The sequence below is a fragment of the Theropithecus gelada genome, chromosome 4, assembly GCF_003255815.1.
Source record: "Theropithecus gelada isolate Dixy chromosome 4, Tgel_1.0, whole genome shotgun sequence".
Classification (NCBI taxonomy): Eukaryota; Metazoa; Chordata; class Mammalia; order Primates; family Cercopithecidae; genus Theropithecus; species Theropithecus gelada.
The window spans coordinates 28,268,941-28,295,522 of record NC_037671.1 but is presented as its reverse complement, the minus strand read 5'-3'; the positions used below and the strand labels follow the sequence as shown (position 1 = coordinate 28,295,522).

Below are 26,582 nucleotides of genomic sequence, written 5' to 3'. Positions count from 1 at the left end.
CAGTGGAAGGTAAATGGCTATTAAACAGTACTCCTTTAAAGTATTTGCAAATGAAATTATATGAGACCTGAGATTTGCTTGAAAATAGCCCATGGGGATGTTGGGGGGTGGAGAGGATTGAGTAGTGATATAGACGAAATCAGAGTGACCCTCTTGTTGATTTTTGCTGCAGCTGGATATGAGATCCATGGGAATTCATTGCTTTCACTTTTGTATGTGTTTGCAATGTTTCATAACAATAATAAAACAGAACACATCCTTAACACATATGATTGAACAAAAAGGAGGAAAACCGACTCAGTCATTAATTCAGAACACATCTGTTTGAATGTGCCATAATTAGAGCTCCCAGTTTTACAATGGTTTTCCAACTTCAGAGCACTTGAACACTTCAATAGATAACATGTTGTCTTGATTCAAAGAAACATTTTCTCATGTTAAAGTTAATGAAATCTGAATGCATTTTATAATTGGTATAGACAGTTAAAATCATGCTTCTCACACGCCATCGCCAACACAAATGCAAAATACATTATGAAATCCATGATTCATCTGGCAATAAGTGACCTGTGACAAGTGAGGAAATAAGGGTTTGACATATTGGAGCTACCCAGTGACTCCTTGGGTAAAAAGTATAATTACTATATCTTTATCACAATGAGGAAATAAGTTCACATTTGTGGAGTGACTTGGCCAAAGTCACAGCCTTAAGAGTCAAAGATTGAACTCAGAATTTGAGATTTCCAGGTAAATGTTCATTTTACTGTAGTTGTTGTTGTTTTGAGACAGGGTCTTGCTCAGTTGCCCAGGCTGGAGTGCAGTGTCACGCGATCTTGGCTCACTCCAACCTCCGCCTCTTGGGTTCAAGTGATTTTCTTGCCTCAGCCTCCCGAGGAGAGTAGCTGGGACTATAGGTGTGTGCCACTACATCGGGCTAATTTTTATATTTTTAGGAGAGACAGTGTTTCATCATGTTGGCCAGGCTGGTCTCAAACTCCCAACCTCAAATGATCCGCCAGCCTCGACCTCCCAAGTGCTGGAATTACAGGTGTAAGCCACAACGCCCGACCCATTTTACTATAATTTTTATGCTACTCTACAGGCTCCTAGACTAAGTTCCCTGGGAAGCATACAGGTGACCAGGGCTCGGCCCCACTCACCTACAAGGAGCTCCTTCTCTAGGAGGATGATCAAGATGAGCTTCGATCGCCCTGCAACTAGCCCAGTGCCAGCCACATAGTAGGTGAAGGAAAACTCCTTTAGAAGGGTCAATTAAGCCAAGTCCTTTTATAAAATAATAAATGCAAAATATGCTAGATGTCAAAATGTGTTCAGTAAGTGCTATAGAAACTTGTAGGAGGGGGAGAGAGGAAGCACTACAATGTGGAAAGGTTCTTATATAAATTGACACGGCAAATATGAGTTGAGCACTTACTATTTGTCAGAGGTTATAATGGTAGATTATGTGGCTGCTTCATGCAACCCTCATGGAGCAGTCTAGAGGAGAAAGAGAGCAAGACTAACACACACACACACACACAGACACACACACACAAAAAGCAACATCTTTTATAACTTAATCTTAGAAATGACATACCATCACTTCTGTTCTATTTTACTGGTCACATGGATCAACCCAGGTCAATGGAGGAAAGTGACACACAAGAATGTGAATACCGAGAGTTGGGGATCATTGAGGACCATCTTAGAGAATGGCTAAAGGAGAGAGAGAGAAAAAAAAATGGCTAATGGCTAATGTAGAGAAAGTAAAGGATCAATGATTAGAGTAGCTGGGAATCAGGAAGGTAAGATGTCAAGTTGGGAAGTTAAGAAAAAAATATTTCAAGAAGGGAGAAAGGGTTAACAGTGTCCTGTGCTGCTTCAAAGTCAAATTTGATAAGGAATAATAATGCATTACTTGAACTTGGTAATAAAGGAGGTATTGTTTTCTGTGGAAAGATACAGTTTAGTAAAATGACAAGAAGATAAAGTGCCATGGGTTGAAGCACGATCAGGAGATGGAAAAGATGAAGGGAAAAAGGGAATACACATGACTCTAGAATTTTGAGGGGGACAAAAAGGAGAGAAGTAGCCAAAGGCCTCCATAGAAGACTTTCTGTTAACCCTGGAAGATTTAATACTTACATTTATTTCTGCCACTTTCCAATGAGAGGAGAAAAATAAAACATGCATCGAGTCTCTAATGTAGATTGTGTCAATATTATTACTTGCTCATTACTTGTAACAAATGTACCACACTGATGCAAAACAATAATAAGGGACTCCGCCGAGGTAGGAAGCATATGGAAACTCTCTGTGCTTTCTGCTCGATTTTTCTGTAGACCTAAAACTATTCTTAAACAAGAAGACTGCTCTTCCTCTCAGTTCCATATTGAACTCAATTTGGAAAAGACAAGTCCGGGCTCAAAATGGAGGCATATGATCCAAAGGAACCAGAGCACTTCAGAAAACTGTTTACTGGTGTTCTGAGCTTTGAAAATACAGATGACAGTTTAAGAGAACATTTTGAGAAATGGCGCCTACTCACAGACTGTGTGATAATGAGAGACTCCCAAACAACACGTTCCAAAGGCTTTGATTTTGTGACTTACTCATGCGTTGAAGAGGTGGATACAGAGACATGTCCTCAACCACACAAGGCTGACAGGTGTGTACTGGAACCAAAGAAAGCTGTTTCTAGAGAGGATTCTATAAGGTCTGATGCCCATCTAACTGTGAAGAAAATCTTTGTTTGTGATATCAAGGAAGATAGAGAAGAATATAATTTGAGAGAGTACTTTGAAAAGCATGGCAAGGCCAGGTGCAGTGGCTCACATTTGTAATTCCAAATGTTTTGGGAGGCCAAAGTGGGTGAATTGCTTGAGCCCAGAAGTTTGGGACGGACCAGACTGGGCAACATAATGAAACTCCGTCTCTACAAAAATTGCAAAAATTAGCCACGCATAGTGTCACGTGCCTGTGGTCCCGGCTATTTGGGGGGCTGAGGTGGGAGGATTACTTGAGCCTGGGAGGTAGAGGGTGCAGAGCCAAGATTGCACCACTATACTCCAGCCTGGGTGACAGAGTGAGACCCTGTCTCAAAAAAAGAAAAGAAGGAAAGTGAGAAAGAGAGAGATAGAGAGAGGAAAGAAAAGTATGGCACTATTTAAACCATAGACGTTATGGAAGGCAGGCAGTGGAAAAAAGAGGGGATTTGCTTTTTTAAAATTTACTTTTATTTATTTTTTATTTTGAGACAGGATCTCCCTTTGTCACCGAGACTGGAGTGCAGTGGCCTGGTCATAGCTCACTCAATCCCTTGGGCTCAAGCAATCCTCCCACCTCAGCCTCCCAAGTAGCTGGGAGCAAAGACGTGTGCCATTACACCCAGCTGATTTTTAAATTTTTTATAGAGATGGGGTCTCCTTATGTGGCTCAGGCTGGTCTCAAACTCCTGGGATCAAATGATCCTCCCACCTTGGCCCCTAAAGTGCTTGGGAGGAGTAAGCCACTGCACCTGGCCTTGCCATAACTTTTTAGGATCATAATACAGTTGATAAAGTTGTAATTGTCACAGAGGAAACTTTGGAGGCGGTGGAGGTAATTTTGGTGGAAAAGGAGGCGATGGTGGTGGAGGCACTGGCAGCAGAGGTAGTTGTGGAGGAGGTGATGGCGAATATAATGGATTTGGAAGTGATGGTGGCAACTATGGTGGTGGTCCTGGTTATAGTAGAATAGGGGGCTATGATGGTAGTGGACCAGGACATGAACACCAAGGTGGTGGATTTGGTGGCATTGGTGGAGGATGTGATGGTTGCAATGAAGGGTGAAATTTTGACAGTGGTAACTATGGTGGTGGCGGGAAGTATAATGATTTTAGAAATTATAGTGGACAACAGCAATCAAATTATGGACCCATGAAAGCAGGCTTTCTGGGTGGAAGAAGCTCGGGCAGTCCCTATGGTGGCGGTTATGGATCTGGTGGTAGAAGTGGTGGATATGATAGCAGAAGGTTCTAAAAAACAGCAAAAAAGGGCTTTAGTTCCTAGCAGGAGATAAAGTGAGGAGTTACCAGGAAAGCAGCAGGTTACTTTGAGACAGTCGTCTCAAATGCATTAGAGGAACTAGAAAAATCTGCCATAGAAGGAACAATTATCCATAGTTAGAAAAGTTACTGTAGCTTAAATAGGAAACCCTTCTTGTTCAGGACTGTCATAGCCACAGTTTGCAAAAAAGTACAGCTCTTGATTAATGCAATGTAGTGTCAATTAGATGTACATTCCTGAGGTCTTGTATCTGTTGTAACTTTTTATTTTTCTTTTCATTACATAAGGTGGATGGCCCTGTAAATTGTGGTAGTGGTACCAGGAATAAAGAATTAAAGAGTTTTTAACTTTTCAAAAAAAAAGAAGCCTAATAATTTATACGAAAATGCATAAAGCGGCCAGGTGCGGTGGCTCACACCTGTAATCCCAGCACTTTGGGAGGCAGAGGTGGGTGGATCACGAGGTCAGGAGTGCGAGACCTGCCTGACCAAGATGGTGAAACCCCATCTCTACTAAAAATACAAAAAAAAAAAAAAATTTGCCAGGCGTGGTGGTGGGTGCCTGTAATCCCAGCTACTCTGGAGGCTGAGGCAGAGAACTGCTTGAACCTAGGAGGCAGAGGTTGCAGTGAGCCGAGATTGCGCCACTGCACTCCAGCCTGGGTGACAGAGGGAGACTCTGTCTCAAAAAAAACAAAAAACAAAAAACAAAACAAAAAAAAACAATGCATAAAGCCACAAGGACAAAGAAAACAGGAGATAGTAGCGAACAAGAAAATTCAACATTTTGGAACTGAGAAAGCTAATAGAGGAATGGTAGGTTACTTAGCAGACAGGTTAAAGATAAACTCTCCAGGGAGAGAGTGAATAAAAAGCAAGTTAATTTCTATAGCAGAATCCAAGAAAAATCTCAGGAACTAGATACACAAGTTATCTCTAAATGTGGAAGTACAGAATGAAGGAGGATTGGTAAAGAATTTAAAAGCTCTAGACACTCCATAGATTCCCTCCCCTACCTTACAAAGCCAGTCTACTGCACCCCCTGCACAGCTGCCTCAGATGGGAAGTTAACTCTTTGGAGAGGTTAAACCAAAAAAGACCTAGTCTTGGAACAGCGGAGGGTAAAAGTGAGAAGCCATACCATATGGAAAGGGAAACATTCCTAAATATAAACCCCTCAAAAATTCCTTCTCTGTTTAGTTATCAGAAGTCTAGCAGCAAGGCTTATAATCCCATTCAGAGAATTGGAGAATTCCTCTCCTATGTTATTAATCATCTTTAAATGAAAAACCAATGAGATACTGGCCTACGGGGACTGGCTAGTGAATAGGTCAAGTCCCCACCTGTCCCCCTCAATTGAGACCCACCATTTGACAAACCCTGCCCATTCATGTAAAGCTTCAGATCAGCTTTGTTATGCCTCACTGTAAATATAGACATCAAAGGCACACTGACGTTTGAGGACAGCCTCTACCATGAAAGCCAGAGACCAAAACAAACAAACCCCAACAAGGGACATAGAAGAGCATAGAAGTGAAAGAAAACTTCAAAAATCTGTAGTGAAAGACATTCTGCCTCTGGCTGCAATGGAATAACAAGGATTGGACATTCTCTCCCACCAAAACCCAGAAAAATATGCAGAACATAAAAAGGTCTTATTTTTTCAAACATTGGACATCAGGTAAGACAAGACTTTAATCACTAAAAGAAGTTGAAACAAACAAGGTGATCACTCTGATTGCCCCTGATTTCTTTCTGGAAATAACCAGATTGTGGATGCAAAGAGGGGGATCCTAAACAGAGTCTACTGAGTCAAGGAGATGTAGGGATCAGAGAGGCCAAGGGGGCTGAATGTTTCGAGGTAGAGTTCTAGGGAGGAGGGAGCTGTGCTGAAAAGAGCTCCAGAAATCTGCAGAGAGGTCTCTTTGAGTCTTTGCTGTGTATGTGGCCAGCCAGGCATAGGGTGAAACTCTACAAGGGCAGGCAAAAACCACTGGAGAGTTGTAAGGTGAACTACTTCTAGAGCTTACACAGGGCAGAGAGATATTTGAGTTCTGACCAGTCCAAGTGGGAAGTTCTCTGTTCTCATTCTGGGCATCTAGTGGAGACTTTGAGAAGCTGGGAACAGAAGAGAAAATAAAATCCAAAGTAAATAGAAGAAAGAAAATAATACAGGTCATAGCAGAAATCAATGAAATTGAAATTGGACCCATAATTTTTTAAAATTAGTAAAACTTAATCTGGGTCTTTGCAAAAAAAATATTAAATTTTATGCAACACTTGGTGGACTGATCAAGACAAAAAGAAGACACAAATGACCAATATTAGGAATCAGAAGGAGGGGGACATGATTACAAATATTAAAAGGGATAATATTGGAGCTATTATGAAGAACATTATGTCAATAAATTTGACAGGTTAAATGAAACCTACACATCCCTTGAAAGATAGAAATGTCAAAAGTGTCTCAAGAAGAAATAGAAAGAATCTGAAAAACCCTATATATACTAAAGAAATTTGAATTTCAAAATAAAAACCTCCCCATAAAGAAAAGGAAAAACAGTCACATCAATTATCTCTATAGACACACACACACAAACAACCATAAGACAAAATTCAACACCCATTCAAAATAACAACTCTCATTAACTAGGAATAGAGGATAATTTTCTCAAATTAATAAATTGAATCTATGAAAAACCTATAGCTAATGTTATATTAAATGGTGAAAGCACTTAGTCCCCCTTATGCTTCCCCACTTAAATCAGAACCAAGACAAGAGTATCTACTTTTCCTACTTAAACTCAATATTATGCTAGAAGTCTTAGCCATTCTAATAAGGCAAGAATAAGAAACGAAAGACATAATGGGCAGAAAGGAAGAAAAGCCTGTCTTATTTGAAGATGGCATGACTGTATACATAGAAAATTCTAAGCAGTCCAGGTGCGGTTGCTCACTCCTGTGATCCCAGCACTTTGGGAGGCCAAGGCAGGTGGATCACAAGGTTAGGAGATTGAGACCATCCTGGCTAACACAGTGAGACCCCGTCTTTACCAAAAATACAAAAAGTTAGCCGGGCGTATTGGTGGGCACCTGTAGTCCCAGCTACTCGGGAGACTGAGGCAGGAGAATGGTGTGAACCCGGGAGATGGAGCTTGCAGTGAGCCGAGATCATGCCACTGCACTCCAGGCCGGGCAACAGAACAAGACTCCATCTCAAAAAAAGAAAGAAAAGAAAATCCTAAGCAAACTACCAAAAAAGCTACTAGAAATAATAAATGAGTCTAGCAAAGTTGCAGGACACAGGTCAATACACAATGAATTGGATTTTCACATACCAGCAATGAAAAATTGGTAACTGGCCGGGCGCGGTGGCTCACGACTGTAATCCCAGCACTTTGGGGGGCCGAGGCGGGCAGATCACGAGGTCAAGAGATCGAGACCATCCTGGCTAACACGATGAAACCCCATCTCTACTAAAAATACAAAAAATTAGCCGGGTGTGGTGGCGGGCACCTGTAGTCCCAGCTACTCGGGACGCTGAGGCAGGAGAATGGCGTGAATCCGGGAGGCAGAGCTTACAGTCAGCCGAGATTGCGCCACTGCACTCCAGCCTGGGCGACAGAGCGAGACTCTATCTCAAAAAAAAAAAAAAAAGTAAAATTGGTAACTGAAATTTTTAAAAAATCATTTATAGTGACATCAAAGTATTTAATAAGCAGGGATGAATTTAATAAAACAGACACAAGACATGTACAGTGAAAGCTACAAAACATTGCCAAGACAATGTAATGAAGAGCTAAATAATTCTACAACATATCAATTTCCATGGGTTGGAAGACTCAGTCAATATGGTTAATTTACCAATTCTTAAATTGAACTACAGACATTAATGAAATCCCAGTAAAAATATAAGGAGGATTTTCTGTGGAAATTAACAGGATAATTCTAAAATTCATATGAAAATCCAAAGGATCCAGCCTGGGTACTGTAGTTGGACCCCTTCTCTAAAAAAATGTTTTAAAAAAATACCCAGGCATGGTGGTGTGCACTTGTAGTCCCAGCTACTCAGGAGACTAACGTAGGTGGATTGCTTGAGCCCAGGAGGTTGAGACTGCATTGAGCCAGGATCATGTTGTTGCACTTCAGCCTGGGTGACAAAGTAAGACCCTGTCTCAAAAACAAATAAACATTGTATTTGTGAGAGGTGTCATATTGTTTAAAAAAAAAAAGAAAAGAAAAACAAACAGAAGAATGGAAAATCCAAAGGAGTTAAAATAGTCAAAGCAATTTTGAAGAAGAACAAAGTTACAGAACTTATACTACCTAAATTTGAGACTTACTATAAAGCTGTTACAATTACAATTACATGTATCTACATGATATTGGGGTGGGGCACAGTGGCTAACACCTGTAATTCTGAGGTAGGAGGATCGCTTGAGTCCAGGCGTTTGAGACCAGCTAGGGCAACATAGTGAGACCTCATCTCTATAAAATAAAAAAAGAAAGATAGTGACATTGGCATTTTATTGTATGTATGTATGTATGTATGTATGTATCGAGACAGGGTCTTACTCTATCACCCAGGCTACAGTACAGGGATGCCTTCATAGCTCACTGCAGCCTCCTGGGTTCAAGTGATCCTCCTGCTGCTTCAGGCTGCCAAGTGGCAAAAATCACAGGTGTGTGCTACCATGCCTGACTAATGATTTTTATTTTTATTTTTTGTAGAGACAAGATCTCACTGTGTTGCCTAGGCTGGTCTCAAATTCCTCAAATTCCTCAAGTGATCCTCCTACCTAAGCCTCCCAAAGTGTAGGGATTTATAGGTGTGAGCCACTGCACCCAGCAAGAGAATAGATTTATAGATCAGCAGAACAGAATAGAAAGTACAGAAATAGTCCCACACATACTTGATCTATTGATTTTTTACAAAGGTACCAAGGTAATTCAATGAGAAGGAGTAGTCTCTTCAACAAATGGTGCTGAAGTAACTGATTATCCATATGGAAAACAATGATCTTTGACCTTTGCCTCATGCCATAACAAATATTAACTCTAAATGAATCAAAAGCTATACATAAAGTTTAAAGCTATAGATCTTCTAGATAACAACATAGTAGAAAGTCTTCATGGTTTGGGGTACACAAACTTTTATTGGATTGCATTCATAAAGCACAAGTCATAAAAGAAAAAAAACTGATAAACTGAACTCCATGAAAATTAAAAACTGCTGCCCCTTGAATTACACTGTTAAGAAAAGGGAAAAGGAACACATTTTCTCAATAACATATATTTGACAAAGGATGGGTGTGGAATATACAAGGAATTCTTATGACTCAATGATAACAATGAGCAAAACATTTAAACAGGCATTTCACCAAGAAAATATACGGATGACCAATGAGAATATGAGAAGGGGCTCAATACCATTAATCATCATAGAAATGCTAATTAAAATCATATTGAGTTTGAAAAGCTAAGGTGAGCAGATCACTTGAGCATAATCAGGAGTTCCAGACCAGCCTGGGCAACATGGCCAAACCCCATCTCTACAAAAAATTAAAAACTTAGCCAGGTGTGGTGTTGCTTACCTGTAGTTTCAGCTATTTGGGAGGCTGAGGTGGGAGGACTGCTTGCGCCTGGGTGGCAGAGGTTGCAGTGAGCCAAGATTGCTCCACTGCACTCCAGCCTGGACGACACAGGGACACCACGTCTCCAAAAAAAAAAAAAAAACACTGGGTGTGGTGTGTGCTTGGGGTCCTAGTTACTTGGGAGACTGAGGTAGAAGGATGGGTTGAGCCCAAGAGTTTGAGGCTGCAGTGAGCTACGATTGGGCCACTGCACTCCAGTTTGGGTGACAGAGGAGAGCGTGTCCCAAAATAAACCAATCAAACAACAACAAAAATACTAAACCATATTGAGGTACCACCACATCCACCAGAATGGCTAAAATTTAAAAGGCTGACAATATTAAACGTTGGTGAAGATGTAGAGTAAGTGGAACTCCCATGCAACTGATGGTAGGAATGTAAAATAATACAATTACTTTGGAAATATGTTGTCAGTTTTTTACAAAGTTAAGCAGATAATTAACATACAACTTTGCTATTTGCCTCTATATATTTACCTAAGTGAAATTAAAAAACATATGTTCCCACCAAGACGTATGTATGAATGTTTACAGCACTTTTATTTGTAGTAGCCGAAAACTAGACTGAAGTAAAATGCACACAGCAGATAAATGGATAAACACATTTAGCATATTCATACATTAAAATAAATACTTGGTGGGGCATGGTGGCTCACACATGTAATCCCAGCACTTCGGGAGACTGAGATGAGCAGATCTCTTTAGCCCAGGAGTTCAAGACCAACCTGGGGAACATGGCAAAACCCTGTCTCTACAAAAAATAAAAAAAATAAAAATTAGGCCGCGCAGTGGCTCACGCCTGTAATCCCAGCACTTTGGGAGGCCAAGGCGGGCGGATCACAAGATCAGGAGATCGAGACCATCCTGGCTAACACAATGAAACCCTGTCTCTACTAAAAATACAAAAATTAGCCGGGTATGGTGGCAGGCGCTTGTAGTCCCAGCAATTCAGGAGGCTGAGGCAGGAGAATGGCGTGAACCTGGGAGGCGGAGCTTTCAGTGAGCTGAGATAGTGCAACCACACTCCAGCCTGGGCGACAGAGCGAGACTCTGTCTAAAAAAAAATAAAAATTAAAATTAAAAGTTAGCTGGGCATGGTGATGTGTGCCTGTAGTCCTAGCTAGCTACCTGGGAAGCTAAGGTGGAAGAATCACCTGAGTCCAGAAGGTCGAGGCTACAGTGAGCCATGATCCCACCGCTGCACTCCTGCCTGGGTCACAGAGTGAGATCTTGTCTCAAAAAAATAAATAAAATAAAGAGAGAGAAATACTCAGAAATAAAACGAAAAGAACTGATAATATATATGGCAATATGGATGAATCTCAAAAACATTATGCTGAGAAAAAGAAATCTAGACACAAAAGAGTATGTACTTGTGGTAACAGGAGGCATACATTTGTCTAACCTCAGATTCCATGGGGATTCTATTTTTGCAAATCAGAAAAGATAAAATAACTCTCAGAATTTTATATGTATTACCAGAAATGTTTATTTCTGGAGGTTATTGGGAAGAATCTGCTTTCTACCTCATTCAGGATGTCAGCAGAATTTAGTTCCTTGTGATTATGGAACTGAAATCTGTGTTTCCTTGCTGCTGTCACTCAGGGCCCATTCTCAGCTCCTAGGGCCAGCTTACTTTCCTGGGCATGTGGCCTCTTTTCATTTTCAAAGTGAGCAAAGCTAGAATCTCTCTTGCATCAAATTCCTCTCATGCTTGTAACCTCTTTCACCAGAAAGAGACTTGTCCTTTTTAAGGATTCACCTAGACAGGTCAGGACCACCAAGTATAGTCTCTCTTTCTCTTTTTATTTTTATTTTTATTTATTTATTTTATAAATAAATAAAATAAATGGTTGCCCAGGCTGGAGTGCAGTGGTGCAATCTTGGCTCACGGCAGCCTCAGCCTCCCAGGCTCAAGTGATTCTCCTGTCTCAGCCTCCTGAGTAGCTGGGATTACAGGGCACACCACCATGCCCAGCTAACATTTTTGTATTTTTAGTAGAGACAGGGTTTCACTACATTGCTTGGGCTGGTCTCACACTCCTAGACTCAAGAAATCCGCCTGCCTTTGCTTCCCAGAGTGCGGGATTGCAGGCGTGAGCCACCGCACCCAGCTAGTCTCTCTCTCTCTCTTTATTTTTTTTATTATACTTTAAGTTCTGGGATACATGTGCAGAACGTGCAGGTTTATTACACAGGTATACAAGTGCCATGGTTATTTGCTGCACTCATCAACCTGTCATCTAGGCTTTAAGCCCCGCATACATTAAGTATTTGTCCTGATGCTCTCCTTCCCTTTCCCCCTCACCCTAGTCCCTCTTTCTTTTTTTTTTTTATTTTTTTTTTTGAGACTAAGTCTCGCTCTGCCGCCCAGGCTGGAGTGCAGTGGCCGGATCTCAGCTCACTGCAAGCTCCGCCTCCCGGGTTCACGCCATTCTCCTGCCTCAGCCTCCCGAGTAGCTGGGACTACAGGCGCCCGCCACCTCGCCCGGCTAGTTTTTTGTATTTTTAAAGTAGAGACGGGGTTTCACCGTGTCAGCCAGGATGGTCTCGATCTCCTGACCTCGTGATCCGCCCGTCTCGGCCTCCCAAAGTGCTGGGATTACAGGCTTGAGCCACCGCGCCCGGCAGTCCCTCTTTCTTAAAGTACTATGTATAACACAACCTAATAATGAAAGATTCCATCATATTTACAGGTCCCTTCCATGCTTTAGGGGAGGAAGTATACTACATCTGCTACCACAATAAAGTTGGCATAAAACAGAGAAAAAATTAAGAGAAATTTCAGCAAATCATTGTATTGTGGATACTGAATGATGGGCTATACATGTTTTTGTTCAGTTTTACTGAACTTTGGGGGGGGGGTGTGTGTGTGTGTGTTGTATTTTCAGCATATTGATCAATCGCAAAAAGAATATTAAACTACTTTTATTGCAAATGTAATTATTTTTCACATTCCTTTTCTACTTTATTAATATCTATATACTCAGGATTAACCTTTGTTGCTTGCTTCTCTCCTCTGGAACCTGATATCTGGGGCAATTTTAGGAAGTAATTTCTGAAGTGGGGGCAATAAATAAGTCAAGCTAAAAAAAATAAAATAGCAGTTTGAGAAATCTTTCCAAATTTTCTGTTTAAAAAATCTGGCCACATAAGAAGTGAAAATGACAATAATAGCCATCAATGATGTAAGCCACTGACTCATTTCATCAGCGTTGCTTACCTTCTGTTTTCCCCTTGTTCAGTGTCATCACATGAATTGTCATAAAAATAAGATGATTATCGTTCAATTGCTCATTAGTTCAGTCTGTGGAGATCTCCTAAAAAGGATAACTTATCTTGTGAGACCTCACTATTTGTTACTAGAGAAAAGTGTGGGATGTTTTGGATTGCAAATGGAAAGTTTTCCTCTTTAACTGAACTCTTGAGATTGTAGTGAAATCATCCATGCCCTGAAGCATCATAATCGTTCCCATATGGACGAATTCATTCAAGAAACAGTTATATTTGCATATATAGATTATCCCTAGAAATACTTTGTCCCTGTTTCGGGAATCTTTGAGTTCAAACAGCTCTCAAGGCTATATAAGAGGATTTTACTCCTACCCACCTCCCCATTACAACTCAGTTCCCTAGTGTTTTCCTCCAAATATTTTTAAGAAGTGAGGTAAGCTGGCTCTGAGGCTTCTAAATTCTGAATTCTGGCTCATTTTCACTGAGTCATTCTGGAGGTCCTAGACTTGAAACAACTTCTTTTTTGTTCCAATAAACAATAAGCTTAAGAAAAAAGGTTAACTGTCTAATAGCCCCATGATTCCCTTGGCTATCTAGCTAGAAACTCTGTTTGCAAATCTGCTACATCTTTGATGAATAGGAAATTTACAAATAATTCACAATTATGTTGAGTTAGTGCAGGTAGGGAATTATCAGACAGCCAAGTTACTTTAAAAGTCACCTGTTGGAAAAGTAGTAATTTAAAAACCTGCTCAGTTTTTAGCTTTCTTTCTGGTGATTACCTTAATATCGTATTGCACCCTTTGTTATCTTTTCAGGTATTTAGGTTTTCTTTTCTTTTATTGCTGATATTGTTATTGCTCTATGAAGCAATACAACTATTAGCCATCTGCTTCTCTTCCTCTTTTGGACAATTGACATTTTGTCAAATGGCAAAAAAACAGTATCGACCATACTAAGTAATAACTAACATTTATGAACCCTTCCTTCACGTTGAAGACAAAGCACTTTAAGTGTTTTATCTCATGTAACTCTCAAGACAAGAGGTAGGTGCTTTTATTATATCTAGTATTTAAATAGGGAAGCTTCACCCCACACGGGTTAGGTAACTGTTTCTAAGTCACACATGGACACCACGGAGTAGTTCTGATTACAGGTTGTGGTGCTTCTACACATTCCTAATCTAAAATGCCAGTAAAGAAGTGACTGCTACTGCCATCTGCTGGTATCTAGCAGAGTTGCTAGCTACTTTTGCTCATGCTGCAACTAAAAATCTGTACAAATTAGTGTTTGCAATGAGAGCTCTCTTCTGATACACGTTGGTGTCTCATGATGCCATCTCTCATGCTCGTGTTTAGAACAGTCCCTGACACACAGTAGGCACTCAGTATTTATGCAATGAACAAATGGAGATCCCAGGAGAGTTTTTGTTGGTAAAACTTCTCAAGTTGTCCTGAAAGAACATAGACGCTGTCTCCACACAAAGCAATGGTGGTGTTTTTCTTCCCTTTTTTCTTGAGATGGAGTCTTGCTCTGTTGTCCAGGCTGGAGCAAAGTGGCGTGATCTTGGTTCATTGCAACCTCCACCTCCTGGGTTCAAGTGATTCTTCTGTCTCAGCCTACTGGGTAGCTGGAATTACAGGTGCGTGCCACCACACCTGGCTAATTTTTATATTTTTAATAGAGACGGGATTTCACCATGTTGGGCAGGCTGGTCTTGTACTCCTGACCTCAGGTGATCCACCCACCTCAGCCTCCCAAAATGCTGGGATCCCAAAGTATTGGGATTATAGGCATGAGCCACCACACAGCCTATGATGCTGTTTTTCAAGTATTTACTTCGTTCACTGTGCTGTCTCTGCATTTACAATATCCTTTGCATTTCCTTGCTATAACCTAGTTTACAAGTGGAGTCTCACTCATATTTAAATCTAACTTTATCAGTTACATTGTATAGGTTTTAAAGGAATCCTAGTTTCAGAACTGAAAAAGACCTGAAAAATCCTGGCTAGTGTTTCCCAAGCCCTGTTTCAAAAGACGGTGATTTTTAGAAGTTTAATAGACAAATAAGTTTCAGAAACAGTACAGTAGATACATTTCCCTTTTTTTTCACTGTAGAACTTCTCAGAGTATTTAACATGCTACTGTGCATTAGAAGTCTTTGAGAAGGGTTATACATAAAACCGTATTTGGCAGCTTGGGCTGCCATAAAAAAATACCATGGGCTAGGGGCTTAAACAAGAAAAATTCATTTTCTTACAGTCTGAAGGTTGGAAGTTCAAGATCAAGGTGCTGACCAGTTAGGTTTCCAGTGAAGGCTCTCTTCCTGGCTTGCACATACCTGCCTTCTTGTTTTGTCTTCACAGGGTCCTTCCTTGGAGGATGGTCTTGGAGAGAGTGAGAGGTGCTCTTCTTATGTCTCTTCTATTAATGACACTGATCCAATTGGAACAGTTCTGCACCCTTATGACCTAATTCAACCTTAAATACTTCCTTAGAGGCCCCATCTCCAAATACAGCCACAGAGGAGGTGAGGGCTTCAAAATATGAATTTGGGGGGACACAAACATTCAGTCCACTTCCCAAATAGTACTTGATTACAGTTTCTTTCTCGTTTAGCTCCTATTAACATCCTAAGGGACATTAGTGTTTTGTGGAACTCACTTGGAAATTTCCAATATACCAAACTCCGGTTACTACAGATGGAGCCCAGTGAGAATAATTTTCCTAATATCATACAGCTAGTTATTGGCAGAGCTAGAACTCTCACTTTAAGTCTTGTTTTCATGATATCATGCTTGTTCTGTTTTATTTTTCCATATGAAAATAAACACTAGTACTGCCTTTGCAGAACTTTACAGTTATAAAGGGGATATGAACTAACATTTATTGAGTGCTACTATGTGACTTTTCTACCCTCCCCCATGCTAAATGGGTTAAACATTCCAGATTTTATGACTGTTGCATTTCACATCATGATTTAATAAATGCTTAAATGATAGTCTCTATGGGATGAGTCACTGACAGTCCGCCCTGAGAGGTACATCTTGCTGATTTTCTATGTGTCAGGCACATAGAAAATGTTTCTTTTTTCTTTTTCCTTTTTCTGAGACAGAGTCTCGCTGTGTCGCTGTGTCGCCCAGGCTGGAGTGGAGTGGTGTTATCTTGGTTCACTGCAACCTCCGCCTCCTGGGTTCAAGCAATTCTCCTGCCTTAGCCTCCCAAGTAGCTGGGACTACAAGCACCTGCCACCACACCTGGCTAGTTTTTTTTTTTGTATTTTCAGTAGAGATGGGGTTTCACTGTGTTAATCAGGCTGGCCTAGAACTCCTGACCTCGTGATCTGCCCAGCTCGGCCTCCCAAAGTGCTGGGATTACAGGCATGAGCCACCGCGCCTGGCAGCCTTTTTTTCTTTTTTAAAACATTTTAATCTTTTAAAAACTTTTAAACTGACAAATAATAATTGTACATATTCATAGGGGTATATAGTGATGTTTTGAAACATAATGTATGGTGATCAGATCAGTGTAATTAGCATATCCATCATCTGAAACAATGATCATTTCTTGAGTTGGGAATATTCTGTATCCTCCTCCTCCTCTAGCTATTTGAAACTAAATATTACCTACAGTGGTATAGAACAATAGAAGTTATTCCTTCTATCTACCTGTAATTTTGTCCTTTAACAAATCTCTCCCTGTCCTGCCCCCGACCCGCCCTTCCGTTGACCCTTCCCAGCCTCTGGTATCCTCTGTCCTACTTTTTGCTTCTATGAGCTTAACATTTTTTTTTTTTTTTTTAGCTTCCACATATGTGTGAGAACATGTGGTGTTTAACTTTCTGTTCCTGGCTTATTTCACTTAACATAACGTCCTCCAGTTCCAGCCGTGCTCACATTGGCCTTTTGTTTGTTTGTTTGTTTGTTTGTTTTTTTGAGACGGAGTCTTGCTCTGTCGCCCAGGCTGGAGTGCAGTGGCCGGATCTCAGCTCACCGCAAGCTCCGCCTCCCGGGTTCAGGCCATTCTCCTGCCTCAGCCTCCCGAGTAGCTGGGACTACAGGCGCCAGCCACCTCGCCCGGCTACTTTTTTTGTTTTTTTTTTTAGTAGAGACGGGGTTTCACCGTGTTAGCCAGGATGGTCTTGATCTCCCGACCTCGTGATCCGCCCGTCTCGGCCTCCCAAAGTGCTGGGATTACAGGCTTGAGCCACCGCGCCCGGCCACATTGGCCTTTTTTTAATGCTCTAGAAAGTTATATTGTTTTCTGCCACAGACTTTATAATGCTGTGTTCTTTTCTACTCTTCCTTTTTACTTCCCACCCTGTTCTCCTGCACTTCAGATGCATAGAATTGTGTTAACTATAACCTTTGGGTGTTAATTTGCCATCATCCTTGATCCATTCACAACACCGTTCAATAATATAATAAACATCCAATTCAATAATCAGAATAAGTAACCTATATTTATCTATCTACATGTGCCTTTCTTGTCTCATCCCATTGGATCTCCCTCAAATAACATTTTGATCCTAAATGTTAGATTTATCATTTGTTTGCTTTTTGTTGTTTTTACTTGCCTGACCACACACACCACCACACACACACACACAACCTCTATTGGTTATATGGTTTCCTGGTTTTTTGTTTTGTTTTGTTTTGTTTTTTTACAGTCCAGAGGTCTTTTATTTTATTTCTTCAACACCTATTATGCATGAATTCATAGGGAAGAGATTCCAGCATTCCAGCAGCTCAGGCGCTTTCCCATTGGTTCTCACACAGTGTGCTTCTCTGGGTGGAGCAGGCTGGTGCTTCAGTTGAACCTAGGTACTTTTCTCTTTGGCTTTCTTCTTTTTCTGATCATTTTCCTTCACACGTTTCAGGAAGCTACGTCGGCTCTCAGAGTGTTTAGTGTACTCAATACGCACATTAATTCTCTTGGCAAGATTCTTGCCCTTAACTTGTTTGTTTAAAACAATGCCAAAAGCATGCTGGGTAAAATTGTAGACTCTTCCAGTTTTGCCATGGTAACACCTGTGGGGCATTCATTTTTGAACAGTACCCATTCCCTTGATGTCTACATTATCACCTTTCTTATAGATTTGCATATATGTGGCCAAAGGAAAAACTCCATGTTTTCTCAAAGGCCTAGAGAACATATATCCGGTGCCTTTCCTCTTTGCCTTTGTATTCGTCATTTTGACAAATTACTGGAAGATGAGGGTTCTGGCCAAAAGGCTGGTTTTGTTTTTGGGTCACATTTTCTTGCTTGTCTGCATGAGAATCTTGGATTAGATGATGGACATTGTGAAGGTTATATCATTTACTGTCTAGACTTTGTAATCTTCCTTTAAACATAACAATATTATTTTGAGTTTTTTCTCCAGCAGGCTTACGATTCTTTCAAAGGATTTGTTTGTTTGTTTTATAAAAAACTGGATCTGCTATATTACCAAGGCTGGGCTCAACTCTTGGGCTCAAGTAGTCCTCCTGCTTCAGTCTCCTGAGTAGCTGGGACTACAGACACGCATCACCATGGCCGGCTTAAAGGTTGTTGTTAATCTTTGTTAGGGTTGGTCTGGAGTGCCCTATACTACTAGCTATTTTAGTTTTGCTCCAAAGGTGCAGCTTTTCTGGGGCCTTTAGTGAATACATGAAGTATTTAGCAAGGTGTTTCTACTCTACTTGGTCAGAAATGTAACATCTCTCAGTCCTCCGAGAGTTGTTTAGCTTCAGTTACCTGGTAACTGTTCTTAGTAGGATTCATCCATGCTATAACATATGGTTTGTATTTATGTTTGTATTCACTTTTACTAGTTACTGTGCTAAATTCTTTCTATGATTTTTCATGTGGTGGTATTATCACTTATTTTATAGATGGAAAATATGAGGTGCAGAGAAGTGATGGAAAAAAGAGAGGATCAGGATTTCAGTTTTTTCCTGCATTTCTCATCATCCCATGAAGTCTCTGGATAACATAAGCCAAGTTTTCATATCCCTTGATGTGTATGATACTTACATGGTGCCAAGAACAAGATGCATACTCAATAAATATTCATCACTATAGGCAAAAGTGGGCACAGATGGAAAATAAAATTATTTGAAGGTAAAGAACACTTGATTAAGAATTAGTCAGCAAAATAACATTGAATCAGAATAAATGGGTTCTAGGCTTCACCCCATTGTGAATGAATAATGTTTTACTTTTAGGCAGTGTTCTCCTATACTTGTTTACGTTTGCTCCTCACGAAAACCTGCTGAGCTAACCTAGGGTAAGGTCTTGGTAGGAAGACATTCCAGAGTCACAAGGCAACAAACACATGATAAAGGCAAGTTTTAAAATCAGATCTTCTGAATGTAAAAAATATATATATATATTTTGGAAGGGTCTCACTCTCACCTAGGCTGGAGTGCAGTGGCGCTGTCATAGCTCCCTGCAGCCTCAAACTCCTGGGCTCACGCGATCCTTTCACTATCTTAATCGCTTTGAGTCTCAGTTTTCCCATCTATAAAATGGGGATATCACTTAGTTCACTAGGTTGCTCTGTTGTTTAAGTGAAATAAATAAATATAAATCATACTGAAATACTTAAAGAATTCAATAAATGTTTATTATTAGGAAACAAACATATGGTAATTTTTGAGCCAGAGTCTTGTTCTGTTGCCCAGGCTGGAGTGCAGTGGCACAATCTCGGCGCATCACAACTTCCGCCTTCTGGGTTCAAGGACGTCTCCTGGATTCAAGCGATTCTCGTGGCTCAGCCTCCTGAGTAGCTGGGACTACAGTCACACGCCACCACGCTCAGCTAATTTGTGTATTTTTTCTAGAGGCAGGGTTTCACCATGTTGGCCAGGCTGATCTCGAACTCCTGACATCAGGTGATCTGTCCACTTTGGCCTCCCAAAGTTCTGGGATTACAGGCATGAGCCACCATGCCCGGCCAAAAAAAAAAAAAAAAAAAAAAAAACTCAAACAAACAAAAAACCCAACAGGGTTTATGACTCCACATCCTGCCAACCATCAACCACACCGTATTGTACCTCTCACCATATATTTTTACTTAAATTACCTAACATTTCTTAGCCTTGGTTTTCTCACTGAAAACAGGGGAGGCTGAACTTAACTATACATAACTCTTCTGCTTCTAAATGTGTCTGAGAGAGAGACTGAAATAAGCAAGGGAGAGTGGATGCCCTTCTTGCTTAAATATAAGATTTTCATCCGAGATGAGTTTAAACTTCCAGTCCTGTGAATTTGCTACTCTTTTTGAAGCTAATAACAATTAAAAAATAGAGCTATCTTTAATTCAGCAAAAAATAATTATTTCTAAATCCTGAGAGATCAATGAGACTGCAAATCTAACAAATTCATTTTTAAGGATGAAAACCCTAATTTCATCATAAGGAGGCAATGATAAGATTCTTTTATTTTGTATAAAACATCATAATTTATCATTTTTAACAAAATGGACACCACAAGTTTTCCTTTTGGAATAAATGTTTTAATCACCCTTTGGATGTGATATCTTTTGATCAACAGGAGTTTTTGGCATCTCTAAACACTCTTACAAATTATTCAGGGCTCACTTTGGTTTTTAAAATTAACATTTGATTCATTTAAGTAATAAATGCAAAAGCCCAGTTTCCCCCTTACATTTAAGTTCATTTTACACATTTTAAAATTCAATTTATAAATAAGGTAATATTATAAAATTCACTTTTAAGGTGGCCTTTGATTATTGCTTAGTCTGATTTGCAAACTTCCTTAAATATTTTAAGCAACCTATGCATTTATTGTTTTCAAATTTTTAAAGTTCTTTAGTTTTCTGACTTACAAGGAAACCTTCCTAGGTATTTAAATAAGCATAATAAACCTAATAAGTAATCTTGTATTTATGCTAAATCCTTATAAATTACATAAAATTATCTTAAGCCTTTCAACCTAAGAGAAGTCTGGATCAATGGTGATGTTTCACATTTTAAATTTAGGGCCATTTGGCTAATCTATTGAATAATTAACATATTCAGAATTTCTTAAACATTACATTACTTAAAACTATCACAGTCACAGTTTATCCACAAACATAAACCTGAAATATTAGAACTAATATTTTGCTTTTCAAAAAGCATTCCTCTACTAAATTCTAGCTCTTTTTAGGACTAATTCACTTCCAACAAAAAAACAATTCAGTCTACCCACTATCATACCAGAGATTTCGGTAAGGAGCTTAAGCTGAGACATCCAAGACAATTTCCCTCTCAACCATGATGGGCAGGTGGAAGCTTCCATGGCCACGCCCTTCATGTGGAGCGGACTCACAGCCCAGGGCCACTGAGCAAGGAACATGTTACATAAGTGTCAAGGCTGGGTTAATTTGGCAACTCATTCTAGATTGTTTTATAATTTGATTATATTAACATAATTTAAGATTAATTTTTTTTCTAAAATTCTTTTCATGTCTCCTAATTGAGACCTGGTTAGATTCCACATATCCCTCTTGTCTTATCCAGCTCTAAGTCACAGTTCTGGGGACATTTTAATGATGCCTCCAAGCACATACAGACATTGCCAGGAACCTGGCTGCTCACTAACAGATGCTCCAGTCCTTGGACACCCCACATTTGAAAAGGCAGCACTGTCTGTGAGAAAAGCATAAATAATTTAAACAAAATAGGAAGAGCTAGAATGAGAACTAGTGTGAAAAGTCAAGAAAAATCAAAGTATATTATTGGAATGTAGAAGTGATCTGCAGTGAGACCAGAGTCTATCACATGGACACATAGAAAATGATTATATTTGTTCAGCACATCAGCATAAATAGATAAGGTAGCTCTCAACTGAAGGAGGTCTTCCCAAGAGATCCAGCACGTCCCCAGGCCCTGCCTGGCTGCCCTGTGGGCTGAGAGAATCAATATGTCAACACATCTGATATCTATTCACTGTATGACAGCACAGATTATCTGGGCTAAGGGTTCTTGTAATTTAAAAAATATTATTTAAGACAGAAGTGTGATAAGGGAGCCTACAACTTGTATGGCCCCCATGGACTCATAGTAATTGTTGATATGTTTAAGATCTGAGGCCAGCTCCTTAGTGACACTGAACAAACATTTCAGCATCAATCAATTGCATAACCATCACCTAAGTATCAATGTCGTGAATATCCACCCACTAATATGCACATGTAATTACATATATTTTACATCTTAGAGTGCAGCAAAATTTATTTTTTTAAAGCTCCTTCATCATCTTTTAAAAACATTTATTCTCGTTAGGCATTCTGATTCACTTTTACTAACATGTAATAGGAAATGTAAGTTTCTTGTTTTATTTATTTGTTCAACAAAAGGAACACATCTAGTAAATGAAAAAGCTAGTACTTGAACCCAGGTTCTTAACTATGGTCTTATCGCATTAGTTGCTGCTGAGACACACATTATTAACTATCATTAGTAGGTAAGTTTTCTGCAGAACTAAAGAGATATCCAAAGACAACAATAGCCAATACCACCATCAGAATTGGTCCCAGAAGAATAGGATCTTGGATATTTTATTTTTGCATAAATACAATTCAAGTTTCAACTCAAAAGAAAAGAGAGAACCTGGAGAAGTTTCAGTGTACAACCATAAAGTTTGATTTTTTTTTTTTAATCACATGAGGAAAGCTGAATAATACCAATTTACTTAGCTTGAGGGTGAGAAAAGCTCTCATGTACAAGAAAGCCCACATCCCTGGCTTAATCTTAAATGATATATCCGTGTGATTTTTATTTTGACAGAGTTTTGCTCTGTTGCCCAGGCTGGAGTGCAGTGGTGTGATCTCGGCTCACTGCAACCTCCACTTCCTGGTTCAAGTGATTCTCCCACCTCAGCCTGCTGAGTAGCTGGGACCACAGGTGTGTGCCCCTACACCTAGCTAATTTTGCTTATTTTTTATAGCGACGAGAGCTCACTATGTTGCCCAGGCTGGTCTTGAACTCTTGGCTTCAAGTGATATTTCCATCTCGACCTCCCAAAGTGCTGAGATTACAGGTGTGAGCCACGGCACCTGGCCTATTTGTGTGGTTTCTTACTTAAAATGATAAGCCGGGCGGGCTCAGTGGCTAAAGCCTGTAATCCCAGCACTTTGGGATGCTGAGGTGGAAGCATTGTCCATGGCCGGGAGTTTCAGACCATCCTGGGCAACACAGTGAGACCCCTGTCTCTACAAAAATATTTTAAAAATTAATTTAAAAATCTTTCCTTTCACCCTCTCTCCCTCCCTTCCATCTACATGCATTCAAGTACATGTGTATTTTAGGAAAATGTACATGTTTATTGTAGACAAAGCAGATAAGCCAAAAGAAGAATATAAAACTTCCCGTGATCCACATTACAGGTAGATGTACTCTGTGTGTGTGTTAAGGGAGGCTGTGTGCGTGCTTCTAAATCAGTAGTTCTCAGCCTTAGCTTACCTGGGGAGCTATTGAAGTAGATGTCTAGGACACCCACTCAGAGATTCTGACTTTATCAGGCTGAGATGCGGTTTGGTCATTGGATGTTTAGCCAAGGCGGGTGGATCACAAGGTCAGGAGATCCAGACCATCCTGGCTAACATGGCAAAACCCCGTCTTTACTAAAAATACAAAAAATTAGCTGGGTGTGGTGGCACATGCCTGTAGTCCCAGCTACTTAGGAGGCTGAGGCAGGAAAATCTCTTGAACCCAGGAGGCAGAGGTTGCAGTGAGCTAAGAGCATGCCACTGCACTCCAGCCAATGACAGAGCGAGACTCCATCTCAGGGAAAAAAAAAAAAAAAAAAAGGGTTCCCCAAGTGGTCCTTACTGTGCAACCAGTATCTGCTATAGACTTTTTTCTATCTTCATATCATATTTGCACAAAATAAGCTCATAGTCTGCCATTTCCCCTTAATATGTTGTGAAGATCCTCTAATGTAGATAAATGAACTTCCATAAAATAATTTTTAAAAGCAAAAGCCAGAAAGAATGAATTTATTCAAATAAAAGAAACTTAAAAGACATAGAACTAGAGATATTAGAAATCTGCATGCAGTAAAAAGGTGAATATAAATTAGCTAATTCCATAAACATTTCAACTTAAGTATCTGCAAAGTAATATGCACATCTTTTCTTTCACAGAGATACAATATACACGTTCATGTCATGTTGAGTCTGGCAAAAATCAGAGAAATCAAAAATATTCTTGAGTTTCATAAACTCTGTGAAGCTAGTTTCAACAGCAACATTCTATATGAATATAAAACCCCAATATTTCATAGGTGTATTTTATCTTGTCAGAAGCATAATGGTTTTAATTTTTAATGGTTATTTAGCTAATAGCATATATTAGCTTATTAATAATATTGTAATCAATGCCATTAATATTTTTCTTACATAATATCTCAGTATAAATTGAGAACAAATATGAATGTTGATTATTTGTTATTAAAAATATTTTAAATATTTTTCAACATAAGAAAGTAGCTATACACATTTAAATGTTTTCTTATAAAATAATAGTAAAACTAATGGTGATTGCCATTTGCTGTTTCTGGTAATAAATGCTGTCTTTATGGAAGTATAAATTATGTTCTTGTGCAATATGAGGGCATAGTATTCTGTTTTTGGTGGGTTTTTTTTTTTTTTTTTTTGAGACAGGGTCTCACTCTGCCACCCAACTTGGTGTGCAGTGGCACAATCATGGGGCTAACTGCAGCCTCTACCTCCTGGGGTCAAGTGATCCTCCCACCTCAGCCTCCCAAGTAGCTGAGACTATAGGTGCATGCCACTACGCCCAGCTAATATTACAGACAGAGTTTCACTATGTTGCCTAGGCTGGTCTTGAACTCCTGGTCTCAAATCATCCTCCCACCTTGGTATCCCAAACTACTGGGATTACAGGCATAAACCACCATGCTCGACCAACACAAAGCATTCTTAAACAATGCTAGAAATTTCATTGGAGGAATTTTTCACAGTGCACTGTCACCTCATTGAGGTTGAAAATGTTCTTTCAGATGTTTTTCCACTTTGCTGTGAAGTAGATTGTTGTTTCATTGGTGGTTTCATTATGTGGCTTTAAAAAAAAGGTTTTGATTCCCTCCACAGTTCATAGTTCTCCGAATAGATATCTTTCCATAACCTATATATTTTGAGATATTTTGAATAATCAAACACTCTTTAGTAGGCAAAGTCTTTCAATAAAACCACAATAAACATGCCTTTACATACTTAGCCATATTACTAGAACATTCTGAAACCAAAGTAAGATGGTCTTCCCATTTCCATATTTCATTTGTTTTAAAATCTTACCATTTTCATCACATTTGGTTTGGTCCTTTTAAAAATAACAGTTTAAAGTAAGTTTAGACAAATTATTTTATATTCTCCATTTACTTCTGGGTAATGACTTTATAAGAGGCAACAACTCAACACAACAGCAAAGTGAGATTTGTCATTTTTCTTTCTGATTATTGATGAGCATGAGAAAACAAACCAACACAACACCAAGAGCACTACAAAGTTCACTTACACGTCTCTTCCTCTAGAAGTTAAAGCCACATTCAAAGTTAAATTCCAGAACTTGTGTCATTGATTCACGGTTATGAAAAGCCTCAGAAAAATACTCACTATATTTTTATTATGGGCCCTCTGTGATGAATCATAACCACTTCAGTTAAACTTCAGTTTATGAAATAATTTCTCAGACAGGAGCCTCCACAAGTCATGTAATTTTTTTAGTTACCAGGTTACAGTCATAACTTCTAGGGACTTTTTTTCCTTCTAACAAGATTTTGGAAAAGAATGACAATTTTTTTTTTTTTTTTTTTTTGATCCTTGTGTTAGGCCCAATCTCTTAAAGTATATTTCTGTATCTAGAATCTGGGTCTACAAATACAGTCATTAAAACACGACTGTCCAGTCAGCTGGGATTACTCTCATTTGGGCCTATACCAAATTATTTTTTAATGATAGAATATCATTCCACTATACCATAATTTATTTAACTCAATAACCTGGCATTGGGAATATAAGTTATTTCTGAATTCTGACTTATATAAATTATAATAACTCTAAACATATTCCCTTATTCTAGAATAAATTCTCTTTGAAGTGAATTGGTAGGTTGTAGTATGTACATATAATCATTTGATGCATAAAGATACATCTTATTTTCATTTGTACTTCTTTAATTGTAAGTTTGAACATTTGTTTCCGTGTGCTTATTGGCCATCTATATAAATTGTCTGTTCATGGCCTTCACCCATTTTCCATTTGAGTTGCTCATCTTTTTCTTATTGTTTTTATAAGTATTTATTTTGGGCAATTAGGTACAGATGAGATACTGTAACAAAATTTACCAAAATAGATTGGCTTAAAAAAAAAAAAAACAGGAGTTACTTTTCTCTCATGAAACCGTTTAAAGGTGAGCATTCAGAGTTAGTAGGATGTCTCTGATGCACATGACCTTTTAGGGACTGGAGTTTCTTTCATCTGTTTGCTCAGCTATCTCCTAGCTATCCTTATCTGCATGGCTAAGTTAAGAATAAGACTGCCTGTACTCCAGCTCTTAGAGAGAGAAGAAGCATGGAGAATGTGTGTGTGTGTGTGTGTGTGTGTGTGTGTGTTTGTGTGTGTGTGTTTATATAGTTCAA

At 39.3% G+C, this 26,582-nt stretch overlaps 1 protein-coding gene and 1 pseudogene across 1 annotated transcript in view; both read left to right on the top strand.

The window, feature by feature from the left end:
• LOC112622349 (cytidine monophosphate-N-acetylneuraminic acid hydroxylase) overlaps positions 1-26,582 on the top strand; it is a 354,146-nt gene that overhangs the window by 176,358 nt on the left and 151,206 nt on the right. The gene's annotated exons all lie outside the window — the stretch shown is intronic.
• LOC112622532 lies at positions 2,430-4,019 on the top strand (annotated as a pseudogene).